Raw genomic sequence first — 14,952 nt, forward strand, 5'->3', positions numbered from 1 at the left:
ACACCAACCAGACTATAACACTAACTAGACTATAACCAGACTATAACACCAACCAGACTATAACACTAACTAGACTATAACCAGACTATAACACCAACCAGACTATAACACTAACTAGACTATAACCAGACTATAACACCAACCAGACTATAACACTAACTAGACTATAACCAGACTATAACACTAACCAGACTATAACACTAACTAGACTATAACACTAACCAGACTATAACACTAACTAGACTATAACCAGACTATAACACTAACCAGACTATAACCAGACTATAACACTAACCAGACTATAACACTAACCAGACTATAACCAGACTATAACACTAACCAGACTATAACACCAACCAGACTATAACACCAACCAGACTATAACACTAACCAGACTATAACCAGACTATAACACTAACCAGACTATAACACCAACCAGACTATAACACTAACTAGACTATAACCAGACTATAGCACTAACCAGACTATAACACTAACCAGACTATAACCAGACTATAACACGAACCAGACTATAACACCAACCAGACTATAACACCAACCAGACTATAACACTAACCAGACTATAACACTAACCAGACTATAACACTAACCAGACTATAACACTAACCAGACTATAACACCAACCAGACTATAACACCAACCAGACTATAACACTAACCAGACTATAACACTAACCAGACTATAACACTAACCAGACTATAACACCAACCAGACTATAACACCAACCAGACTATAACACCAACCAGACTATAACACTCACCAGACTATAACACTAACCAGACTATAACACCAACCAGACTATAACCCTAACTAGACTATAACCAGACTATAACACTAACCAGACTATAACACTAACTAGACTATAACCAGACTATAACACCAACCAGACTATAACACCAACCAGACTATAACCAGACTATAACACTAACCAGACTATAAAACTAACCAGACTATAACACCAACCAGACTATAACACCAACCAGACTGTAACACTAACCAGACTATAACACTAACCAGACTATAACACTAACCAGACTATAACCCTAACTAGACTATAACCAGACTATAACACTAACCAGACTATAACACTAACCAGACTATAACCAGACTAGAACACCAACCAGACTATAACACTAACCAGACTATAACACTAACCAGACTATAACACTAACCAGACTATAACACTAACTAGACTATAACACTAACTAGACTATAACACTAACTAGACTATAACCAGACTATAACACTAACCAGACTATAACCAGACTATAACACCAACCAGACTATAACACCAACCAGACTATAACACCAACCAGACTATAACACTAACCAGACTATAACACTAACCAGACTAAAACACCAACCAGACTATAACCCTAACTAGACTATAACACTAACTAGACTATAACCAGACTATAACACTAACCAGACTATAACCAGACTATAACACCAACCAGACTATAACACCAACCAGACTATAACACCAACCAGACTATAACACTAACCAGACTATAACACCAACCAGACTATAACACTAACTAGACTATAACCAGACTATAACACCAACCAGACTATAACACCAACCAGACTATAACCAGACTATAACACTAACCAGACTATAAAACTAACCAGACTATAACACCAACCAGACTATAACACCAACCAGACTGTAACACTAACCAGACTATAACACTAACCAGACTATAACACTAACCAGACTATAACCCTAACTAGACTATAACCAGACTATAACACTAACCAGACTATAACACTAACCAGACTAGAACCAGACTAGAACACCAACCAGACTATAACACTAACCAGACTATAACACTAACCAGACTATAACACTAACCAGACTATAACACTAACTAGACTATAACACTAACTAGACTATAACACTAACTAGACTATAACCAGACTATAACACTAACCAGACTATAACCAGACTATAACACCAACCAGACTATAACACCAACCAGACTATAACAACAACCAGACTATAACACTAACCAGACTATAACACTAACCAGACTAAAACACCAACCAGACTATAACCCTAACTAGACTATAACACTAACTAGACTATAACCAGACTATAACACTAACCAGACTATAACCAGACTATAACACCAACCAGACTATAACACCAACCAGACTATAACACCAACCAGACTATAACACTAACCAGACTATAACACCAACCAGACTATAACACTAACCAGACTATAACACTAACTAGACTATAACCAGACTATAACACCAACCAGACTATAACACTAACTAGACTATAACACTAACTAGACTATAACCAGACTATAACACTAACCAGACTATAACACCAACCAGACTATAACCCTAACTAGACTATAACCAGACTATAACACTAACCAGACTATAACACTAACTAGACTATAACCAGACTATAACACTAACCAGACTATAACACTAACTAGACTATAACCAGACTATAACACCAACCAGACTATAACACTAACTAGACTATAACCAGACTATAACAATAACCAGACTATAACACCAACCAGACTATAACACTAACCAGACTATAACACTAACCAGACTATAACACTAACTAGACTATAACCAGACTATAACACCAACCAGACTATAACACTAACCAGGCTATTACACTAACTAGACTATAACCAGACTATAACACTAACCAGACTATAACACTAACTAGACTATAACCAGACTATAACACTAACCAGACTACAACACTAACCAGACTATAACCAGACTATAACACTAACCAGACTATAACACTAATCAGACTATAACACTAACTAGACTATAACCAGACTATAACACCAACCAGACTATAACACTAACTAGACTATAACCAGACTATAACACTAACCAGACTATTACACTAACTAGACTATAACCAGACTATAACACTAACTAGACTATAACCAGACTATAACACTAACCAGACTATAACACTGACCAGACTATAACCAGACTATAACACTAATCAGACTATAACACTAACCAGACTATAACACCAACTAGACTATAACCAGACTATAACACTAACCAGACTAGACTATAACACTAACTAGACTATAACCAGACTATAACACTAACCAGACTATAACATCAACCAGACTATAACACTAACTAGACTATAACCAGACTATAACACTAACCAGACTATAACACTAACCAGACTATAACACCAACCAGACTATAACACTAACTAGACTATAACCAGACTATAACACTAACCAGACTATAACACTAACTAGACTATAACACCAACCAGACTATAACACTAACTAGGCTATAACCAGACTATAACACTAATCAGACTATAACACCAACCAGACTATAACACTAACTAGACTATAACCAGACTATAACACTAACCAGACTATAACACTAACTAGACTATAACACTAACCAGACTATAACACTAACCAGACTATAACACTAACCAGACTATAACACTAACTAGACTATAACCAGACTATAACACTAACCAGACTATAACTCCAACCAGACTATAACACTAACCAGACTATAACACTAACCAGCCTATATCACCAACCAGACTATAACACTAACCAGACTATAACACTAACCAGACTATAACACTAACCAGACTATAACACTAACCAGACTATAACATTAACTAGACTATAACCAGACTATAACACTAACCAGACTATAACCAGACTATAACACTAACCAGACTATAACCAGACTATAACACCAACCAGACTATAACACTAACCAGACCATAACCAGACTATAACACGAACCAGACTATAACCAGACTATAACACTACCAGACTATAACACCAACCAGACTATAACACTAACCAGACTATAACACTAACCACACTATAACACTAACCAGACTATAACCAGACTATAACATGAACCAGACTATAACACCAACCAGACTATAACCCTAACTAGACTATAACCAGACTATAACACTAACCAGACTATAACACTAACCAGACTATAACACTAACTAGACTATAACCAGACTATAACACTAACCAGACTATAACACTAACTAGACTATAACACTAACCAGACTATAACACTAACTAGACTATAACCAGACTATAACACCAACCAGACTATAACACTAACCAGACTATAACACTAACCAGCCTATAACACCAACCAGACTATAACACTAACTAGACTATAACCAGACTATAACACCAACCAGACTATAACACTAACCAGCCTATAACACCAACCAGACTATAACACTAACCAGACTATAACACTAACCAGCCTATAACACTAACCAGACTATAACACTAACCACACTATAACACTAACCAGACTATAACCAGACTATAACATGAACCAGACTATAACACCAACCAGACTATATCGAGACTATAACACTAACCAGACTATAACACTAACCAGACTATAACACTAACCACACTATAACACTAACCAGACTATAACACTAACCAGACTATAACTAGACTATAACACTAACCAGACTATAGCACTAACCAGACTATAACACCAACCAGACTATAACACTAACTAGACTATAACCAGACTATAACACCAACCAGACTATAACACTAACTAGACTATAACCAGACTATAACACTAACCAGACTATAACACTAACTAGACTATAACCAGACTATAACACCAACCAGACTATAACACTAACTAGACTATAACACTAACTAGACTATAACCAGACTATAACACTAACCAGACTATAACACTAACCAGACTATAACACTAACTAGACTATAACCAGACTATAACACCAACCAGACTATAACACCAACTAGACTATAACCAGACTATAACACTAACTAGACTATAACACTAACTAGACTATAACCAGACTATAACACCAACCAGACTATAACACTAACTAGACTATAACACTAACTAGACTATAACCAGACTATAACACTAACTAGACTATAACCAGACTATAACTATAACCAGACTATAACACTAACTAGACTATAACCAGACTATAACACTAACTAGACTATAACCAGACTATAACACTAACCAGCCTATAACCAGACTATAACACTAACTAGACTATAACCAGACTATAACACTAACCAGCCTATAACCAGACTATAACACTAACTAGACTATAACCAGACTATAACACTAACTAGACTATAACCAGACTATAACACTAACTAGACTATAACCAGACTATAACACTAACTAGACTATAACCAGACTATAACACTAACCAGCCTATAACCAGACTATAACAGTAACCAGTATGGTGTCACAGTTGACACTGTGGAAATGACCTGCGTGTATGCAGAGGAGTATGAGAAGTCAGATATCCTGGAGATGTTAGGCTTCTTTCAGATTACATTAACATTGCTTTTGAAAGGATGACCTTGATTTCAAAAGCAGATTGAGATTTACATTGAGAGATGCAGTAGCAATATAAAGTGCCATGAGACCTAATGAAAAGCTCTACATAAATGCAATCCTTTACATTCATTAGCATATTGTGATACCAAAGTGACCACATTAAAATGTTATTGTAGTTGTGCCAAGTCTGTCAATGTATAAAAAAGTCCGTTTTTGAAGCTGTAGCCACACATCATACCCTACTTGTTATCAAAACACATATTGACTTTGGTTGGGAAAGAGCTCATCTTAACTGTTAAGAGTTTCATGATGAAAGACGTTCTCTGATCAGTGGCCACTTTGATCACTACCAGAAGCTATCGAGTGTTTTTACTGAGCAGTTACATACAGCCTAATATAAGACTATTAGTTGGTAAATAAACTCATGTAATTATGCTAATATTGGTGGATATATTCAGAGTTGTGGCGCCTGCACTGAAGTAGTCCTCTCTTCTGAGTTCTCATGGATAGGGCCAGACTATTCAGGAAGTGATATTAATTTAAAATTCTTTTAAAATATATAACTTCTAGTTTTCAGTTTATTGAGAAGTAATTGAAAATAAATGCCTCTACATTTTTGTATTGTATACATTTTTAGTTTACTTCCTGAATTTACTGCCTTCAATTCAAATGGAGACCAACTCTACACTCCACTTTCCCATAAGTCTGTTCAGTAAAGATTAGTACCCTCATGTATGTATGTATGTATGTATGTATGTATGTATGTATGTATGTATGTATGTATGTATGTATGTATGTATGTATGTATGTATGTATGTATGTATGTATGTATGTATGTCTGTCTGTCTGTCTGTCTGTCTGTCTGTCTGTCTGTCTGTCTGCATGCATATGAAACAAGACACAATTGGCCTCTGTTTTTGATTACTATCATGTTCTGCAGCTTGCACTAATGTAACGTACATTTAAACTCTCTGTAGATCATTGAAAATAGAAGGATGAGACATCTCGACCATCACTTTAAAAAATGCATTACACCCCATGCAATACGGAAGGCTACAGTACAGACAACATGGAGCAGTACTGTAGGAACATACCAAATAACCCAGTTAGCCTTGTTTTTACCAAACCGTCAGGGGTGTTGAGGGGAACCAATGATAAAACACGTCAGGGGTGTTGAGGGGAACCAATGATAAAACACGTCAGGGGTGTTGAGGGGAACCAATGATAAAACACGACAGGGGTGTTGAGGGGAACCAATGATAAAACACGTCAGGGGTGTTAAGGGGAACCAATGATAAAACACGTCAGGGGTGTTGAGGGGAACCAATGATAAAACACGTCAGGGGTGTTAAGGGGAACCAATGATAAAACACGTCAGGGGTGTTAAGGGGAACCAATGACAAAACACGTCAGGGGTTTTGAGGGGAACCAATGATAAAACACGTCAGGGGTGTTAAGGGGAACCAATGATAAAACACGTCAGGGGTGTTGAGGGGAACCAATGATAAAACACGTCAGGGGTGTTGAGGGGAACCAATGATAAAACACGTCAGGGGTATTAAGGGGAGCCAATGATAAAACACGTCAGGGGTGTTAAGGGGAACCAAGTGTGAAATGACCTCTCCACAAGGCCTTTATTAGAGCAGTTACAACCACAGACCCCTCCTGTGTGTGTGTGATTGTATATGTGTGTGTGTGTGTGCGTATGTGTGTGAGCGTATGTGTGTATGTGTTTGTGTGTATATATGTGTTTGTGTGTGTGTATATATGTGCTTGTGTATGTGTGTGTATATATGTGTGTGTGTGTGTTTGTGTGTATGTGTTGTCATGACGTTGGCCTGGGGGGTAGGTTTATGACAGCCATAAATACCTCTTCCCCACTTTTTCCTCTCTCTACCCTACTGAGGTGTCATTTGCAAAACCCTTGGTTAACATTGAGATTCGGGGAACATTAGAAGGTGGGGGGAAATTAACTATATTCTGGTAATCCGACCAATTGAACATATGCGGTGGTACTTAAAGAATATGATGTCAGTTCGGTTGTCATCTGAGACATTCTCATCAATGATAAGATGACAAACTCTACAGTGGAAAGTCTACACATCAGAGTTATCGGATTCACATGGAATTGTTGTTCAATGTAAATGTTTGAATATGAAATTATTTGTGATGGGATGAAATGTGATTTTAGCTTCTAAAATGAGAGATTTGGATTTTCATATGATAGGGCTGCTCAATCAGTGGCCCGCCCCTGCGAAAACTTTTCAAACACGCCCTCCTCTCCCCTTCCTATATAAGCCCTAGACTACAATATAACTTCCTGTTCCGAGGATGTAGGACGACGGTTCTATGTCAGAATGGTTCAGATAATAACTACAGAATGAAGCCAACATCAGCGTGAGCTTTGGTGGCGAATGGTATGAACTGTGAACTCTTATTCACTACAGAAGTGATACCTCCTAGCTGTTGAGTTAGCAACATCAGCTGCAAACGAGGGTTAGGAAGGAACAGACAGAGTATTCCGTCTAGCACACAACGACGTTACTACAATGTATCCAATTGCCAACCAGAGACATTCTTCAAAGGACTCGGTTGGGCAACACGGCCTTCCATCTACCACCAACCTACCGAAGCGCAGCTCAGAGTAAATATTTATTGCATTTTCCTTTTCCAAATGGCCGGTAATTTAGAATGCATCAGATACTGTATTTACGATAGCACAGCTTCTCCCTGTGTCCCTCAGTCTTCCCACTCTTTCACTCAAACCCAGCCCTTTTCCTTTGTGTAACAAGCTGTCATATCTGTTCCCGCCCGCCAGGGAAATTTTCCTTTATGACGTAATTTGTAATCAAGTTATGATTTAATTATGTGTATGTGTAATTCTGTCTGATTAGTTAGGTATTTAGTAAATAAATAATTAAACCCAATTTTGTATTGCTGATTCAAATTGTTAGCCAGGGTTATTGCAGAATTTAGCCAGAATTTAGCCAGAATTTACAACTTTCAGATGAGACTGAATTAAGATGACGATTGATATTGACTGCTATTGATGTAAAATATTACTAGGTCTTTAAGAGTTTATTCGGAAGATAACAGCTCTATATGTAACGGCTTTCTTCTGTCGAAGGAGAGGAGGACCAAAATGCTGCGTGGTTAGAGTTCATGTTTTTTTAATAAGAAAAACTAAACATGAACACAAATACAAAATAACAAATGTGGCAAAACCGAAACAGTCCTATCTGGTGCAGAGAACACAAAGACAGGAAACAACCACCCACAAAAACCAACACAAAAACCGGCTGCCTAAATATGGTTCCCAATCAATGACTAACACCTGCCTCTGATTGAGAACCATATCAGGCCAAACATAGAAATAGACAAACTAGACATACAACATAGAATGCCCACCCAGCTCACGTCCTGACCAACACTAAAACAAGGGAAAACACACAAGAACTATGGTCAGAACGTGACACTATAAATATTATTTTGTGGTGCCCCGACTCTCTAGTTAATTACATTTACATGATTAGCTCAATCAGGTGATATTAATTACGGAGAAATTATAGAATAGCATGTCATATCACTTAATCCGCCATAGCCAAAGACACGACAGTGTATGTCTGTAAATGTTTTTGTGTGTATGTGTGTGTATGTGTATATATGTTTGTGGGTGTGTATGTGTATATATGTTTGTGGGTGTGTATGTGTATATATGTTTGTGTGTATGTGTGTGTATGTGTATATATGTTTGTGTGTGTGTGTGTATGTGTATATATGTTTGTGTGTGTGTGTGTGTAAATGTGTTTGTGTGTATGTATATATATGTTTGTGTGTGTGTGTGTGTGTGTGTGTGTGTGTGTGTGTGTGTGTGTGTGTGTGTGTGTGTGTGTGTGTAAATGTGTTTGTGTGTATGTGTATATATGTTTTGTGTGTGTGTGTGTATGTGTGTAAATGTGTTTGTGTGTATATGTGTATGTGTATATATGTTTGTGTGTGTGTATATATGTTTGTGTGTGTGTGTGTGTGTATATGTTTGTGTGTGTGTGTGTGTAAATGTGTTTGTGTGTATATGTGCATGTGTATATATGTTTGTGTGTGTGTGTGTGTGTGTGTGTGTGTAAATGTATATGTGTGTATGTGTATATATGTTTTGTGTGTGTGTGTGTGTGTGTGTGTGTGTGTGTGTGTGTGTGTGTGTGTGTGTGTGTGTGTGTGTGTGTGTGTGTGTGTGTGTGTAAATGTGTATGTGTGTAAATGTGTTTGTGTGTATGTGTATATATTTTTGTGTGTGTGTGTGTGTGTGTGTGTAAATGTTTGTGTGTGTGTGTGTATGTGTGTAAAAGTGTTTGTGTGTATATGTGTATGTGTATATATGTTTGTGTGTGTGTGGATAAGAAGGGTCTGCAGGGTGGAGGATAGCGGGTGGGAGGGGAGAAGAAATAAAGGTTTCATTCCCTCCGTGATATCTGTGGGTTGGCTGGTTCTACCTGTCAGACATATCACCCGCTTTGGAAGGAAGGGGAAAGAGGGGGATCACAGACCAAAGGCTGGAAGACACCAGCAGACAACACCTCAGATCTTTAAATCGACTGTCTCTGAAACTAGGAATGTATCCCAAATGGCACCCTCAAACATAGAGGACTATATAGGGAATAGAGAGCTATGACACCCTCAAACATAGAGAACTATATAGGGAATTCAGAGCTATGAAACCCTCAAACATAGAGAACTATATAGGGAATTCAGAGCTATGACACCCTCAAACATAGAGAACTATATAGGGAATTCAGAGCTATGACACCCTCAAACATAGAGAACTATATAGGGAATAGAGAGATATGACATCCTCAAACATAGAGAACTATATAGGGAATAGAGAGATATGACACCCTCAAACATAGAGAACCATATAGGGAATTCAGAGCTATGACATCCTCAAACATAGAGAACTATATAGGGAATTCAGAGCTATGACACCCTCAAACATAGAGAACTATATAGGGAATTCAGAGCTATGACACCCTCAAACATAGAGAACTATATAGGGAATTCAGAGCTATGACACCCTCAAACATAGAGAACTATATAGGGAATAGAGAGATATGACATCCTCAAACATAGAGAACTATATAGGGAATAGAGAGATATGACACCCTCAAACATAGAGAACCATATAGGGAATAGAGAGATATGACACCCTCAAACATAGAGAACCATATAGGGAATTCAGAGCTATGACATCCTCAAACATAGAGAACTATATAGGGAATTCAGAGCTATGACACCCTCAAACATAGAGAACTATATAGGGAATAGAGAGATATGACATCCTCAAACATAGAGAACTATATAGGGAATAGAGAGATATGACACCCTCAAACATAGAGAACTATATAGGGAATAGAGAGATATGACATCCTCAAACATAGAGAACTATATAGGGAATAGAGAGATATGACACCCTCAAACATAGAGAACAATATAGGGAATAGAGAGATATGACACCCTCAAACATAGAGAACCATATAGGGAATTCAGAGCTATGACACCCTCAAACATAGAGAACCATATAGGGAATTCAGAGCTATAACACCCTCAAACATAGAGAACCATATAGGGAATTCAGAGCTATAACACCCTCAAACATAGAGAACCATATAGGGAATTCGGAGCTATAACACCCTCAAACATAGAGAACCATATAGGGAATTCAGAGCTATAACACCCTCAAACATAGAGAACCATATAGGGAATTCAGAGCTATAACACCCTCAAACATAGAGAACCATATAGGGAATTCAGAGCTATAACACCCTCAAACATAGAGAACCATATAGGGAATTCAGAGCTATAACACCTTCCCCCTCACTGATATGAAAGGGGATATGAAAGAAAATGGGATGAAAGGATTTACGGCTGAATAGATATCAAATAAGGCAAATAAAAACATCCCACCAGAGATCTTATAACTACTACTAATGGGGTATTGTTGTCATCATCCAACCAGAGATATTATAACTACTACTAATGGGGTATTGTTGTCATCATCCAACCAGAGATCTTATAACTACTACTAATGGGGTATTGTTGTCATCATCCAACCAGAGATCTTATAACTACTACTAATGGGGTATTGTTGTCATCATCCAACCAGAGATATTATAACTACCACTAATGGGGTATTGTTTTGTCGTCATCCAACCAGAGATATTATAACTACTACTAATGGGGTATTGTTGTCATCATCCAACCAGAGATATTATAACTACTACTAATGGGGTATTGTTTTGTCGTCATCCAACCAGAGATATTATAACTACTACTAATGGGGTATTGTTGTCATCATCCAACCAGAGATATTATAACTACCACTAATGGGGTATTGTTTTGTCGTCATCCAACCAGAGATATTATAACTACTACTAATGGGGTATTGTTTTGTCGTCATCCAACCAGAGATATTATAACTACTACTAATGGGGTATTGTTGTCATCATCCAACCAGAGATATTATAACTACCACTAATGGGGTATTGTTTGTCATCATCCAACCAGAGATATTATAACTACTACTAATGGGGTATTGTTTTGTCGTCATCCAACCAGAGATATTATAACTACTACTAATGGGGTATTGTTGTCATCATCCAACCAGAGATATTATAACTACCACTAATGGGGTATTGTTTTGTCGTCATCCAACCAGAGATATTATAACTACTACTAATGGGGTATTGTTGTCATCATCCAACCAGAGATATTATAACTACTACTAATGGGGTATTGTTTTGTCGTCATCCAACCAGAGATATTATAACTACCACTAATGGGGTATTGTTTTGTCGTCATCCAACCAGAGATATTATAACTACTACTAATGGGGTATTGTTGTCATCATCCAACCAGAGATATTATAACTACCACTAATGGGGTATTGTTTTGTCGTCATCCAACCAGAGATATTATAACTACCACTAATGGGGTATTGTTTTGTCGTCATCCAACCAGAGATATTATAACTACTACTAATGGGGTATTGTTGTCATCATCCAACCAGAGATATTATAACTACTACTAATGGGGTATTGTTTTGTCGTCATCCAACCAGAGATATTATAACTACTACTAATGGGGTATTGTTGTCATCATCCAACCAGAGATATTATAACTACTACTAATGGGGTATTGTTTGTCGTCATCGCCTTTTGCCTTTTGGTAGGTCGCCATTGTAAATAAGAATTTGTTCTTAACTGACTTGCCGAGTTAAATAAAGGTTAAATAAAATAAAAATTGTTAGAAGCATTAGACAGAGCAACTGCTGAGACTAGACTACTGATGGATTCATGAAGCAATACGAAAGACAGGAAGCAGTAGGTGGTGTCGATGTAGATTACGGGAGTACACATGCAATAGGAATGTGGAAAATATCTGTAAATGTTAGATGGGAATGTCTCGAAGACATCTAGCCAAACATTTTGCACACAACTTAGCCACCGATACCATGAAAGTGTGTGGTGTGAATGTAGATGACGTCAATGAACGTGCCATAACTGTGGGAATGATCTCGCTAAAAATATATACGACAGAAAATAACAAATGATCCCGAAGGCGAGTGAAAGTGTGTGAAGTGTAATGTCTTCCCCATCTCCTTGAGTGGAAAAGACCAGAAGTTAGTGCCTAATTAATGACTATGTGGTGGTAAAGTAGAGATTACCTGTGGCAAAATTAGCAGGCAAAACAGATAGATGTGATTAGTTGGATGAAACACCAGTGTGTGCACACAGACAACCTCTTCCAATTCCAGACACACAAACATGCATCCACACACACACCCCCCCCCACACACACACATCCCCGCCCCGCACACACACACACACACACACACACACCCAACACCCCCCTCCCACACACACGGGTGTCTAAATCCTTGATAAGGCAACGGGCCCCTTCTCTTGATCCATCACACACACACACCCTCTCGGAGGTCCCTTTCTCTCTTCCCTTTTTCTCTACTTCATTTTCCCGGGGCGAGCTCTCAGCCGGGAGATTGCGGTGTGGCGGCGAGGCAGAGCGGGGATGGTGGCGGCAGGCTGACAGTAAATGAATGACTATGATGGTGTGATTGGGGGGTGGGGGGCTACCGCCCACAGCCAGGCTGTGTTGGATGCTGTCATAATATTCGCTGCCTTTGATTACCAGTAATTGAAAAAGCAGTCACAAACGTGTCTGTGGATAGCTGCCAGAGGGAAGGGGCTCCTCTCCTCAGGGAGAAAGAGAGGGAAGGGGCTCCTCTCCTCGGGGAGAAAGAGAGGGAAGGGGCTCCTCTCCTCGGGGAGAAAGAGATATCTAATGTTCCTCTCTAGAGTGTCTCTGTTAAGGTTCAGGTCATCTAGGAATGATCTTCTCCATAATGAAATGTCTAATAACAAGGCTACATCACCGGTTCCCCAGACTAATCCAGAAGGGTTGGTCTAGTCCAGTCTTTGGGCGGTTATAGACCCAATAACTGGACGTAATGTCACGCTCATCTTGGGTTGCTGGGCATGCGGTTTACAGAAATAGAAACATATGCATTGAGGCTAAAGGAACCAGATGGTCATACATTTGCTGAAGCCAGTGAGGTGAAAGGAAATCATCAATGGTCTTTGCTGATTGAAACATTTGGCCTATTTTAGACTTTAGACTTCTATGATGTAATGGCAGGATGCTCACATTGTGCTTTATTTTTGATTTTTTTTCATTATGTTTTTATTTGCTTTTATTTCCAAAAAGAGCACCCTATCCCATTCCCCCCCAGCCCAACATGTCTCCATCCAACACCCCATATTGTGATTTCTCAGACTGAGGTCATATCAGAAACCTCTCGCTGAGATGAATGAATGAACAAAACCTCATTCTGAAATAGAGGCATTCAGCACCAAACTGTCTTCTTCTTAGAACACATTCTATTGACATACGGTAAGTGAAGGAATATACGATACGTTACCAAGCATGTAATAAAAACAGAAGCAGGCAGGCTGCAAACACACATTCCTAATAGGATTTGATAATAGAAATGAGGCATAAAGAAGAAAGGCTTAATATATTATATTTGCGTTGACTCTAATGCCGAGGCAGAGGCGACGAAGTGGATAAGCAAATCTCTTTAGAGAAGAACGGTGTGGAATAACTCAAGCTCAGTGGCTGGAAGGAGCGAGGCATTCAAACAAATTCAAATGAAACAAAAGAGGGGAAATGTAATCATCATACATCACTCAAAGCCAGGCTGGTCGCACAGTTTGTCTGGTCCTCAACCATGTGAAAAGAACATTAGTCCAGGACACAGGTGGACGGTGCTACCTTCACTGGGGACGGGCTCATACTAATGACCAGAATGGAATTCATGGAATGGTATCGAATACATCAACCTCTCGGTTCCCAGGTGTTTCATACCATTCATTTGACTCCATTCCAGACATTATTATGAGCCATCCTTCCCTCAGCAGCCCCCTGTGGTCCAGAATGATGAAAGGAGGAGTGTTTTGGATTGAGACAGCCAAGTGTCGACATGAGGCC

General features: G+C 38.6%; 1 protein-coding gene across 1 annotated transcript in view; it reads right to left on the reverse strand.

Moving 5' to 3' along the window:
- Positions 1–14,952, reverse strand: part of LOC112219034 (PDZ domain-containing RING finger protein 4-like) — a 302,807-nt gene that overhangs the window by 21,577 nt on the left and 266,278 nt on the right. The window lies entirely within an intron of this gene.

The sequence above is a fragment of the Oncorhynchus tshawytscha genome, linkage group LG19 (assembly GCF_018296145.1).
Source record: "Oncorhynchus tshawytscha isolate Ot180627B linkage group LG19, Otsh_v2.0, whole genome shotgun sequence".
In the NCBI taxonomy this organism is placed as follows: domain Eukaryota; kingdom Metazoa; phylum Chordata; class Actinopteri; order Salmoniformes; family Salmonidae; genus Oncorhynchus; species Oncorhynchus tshawytscha.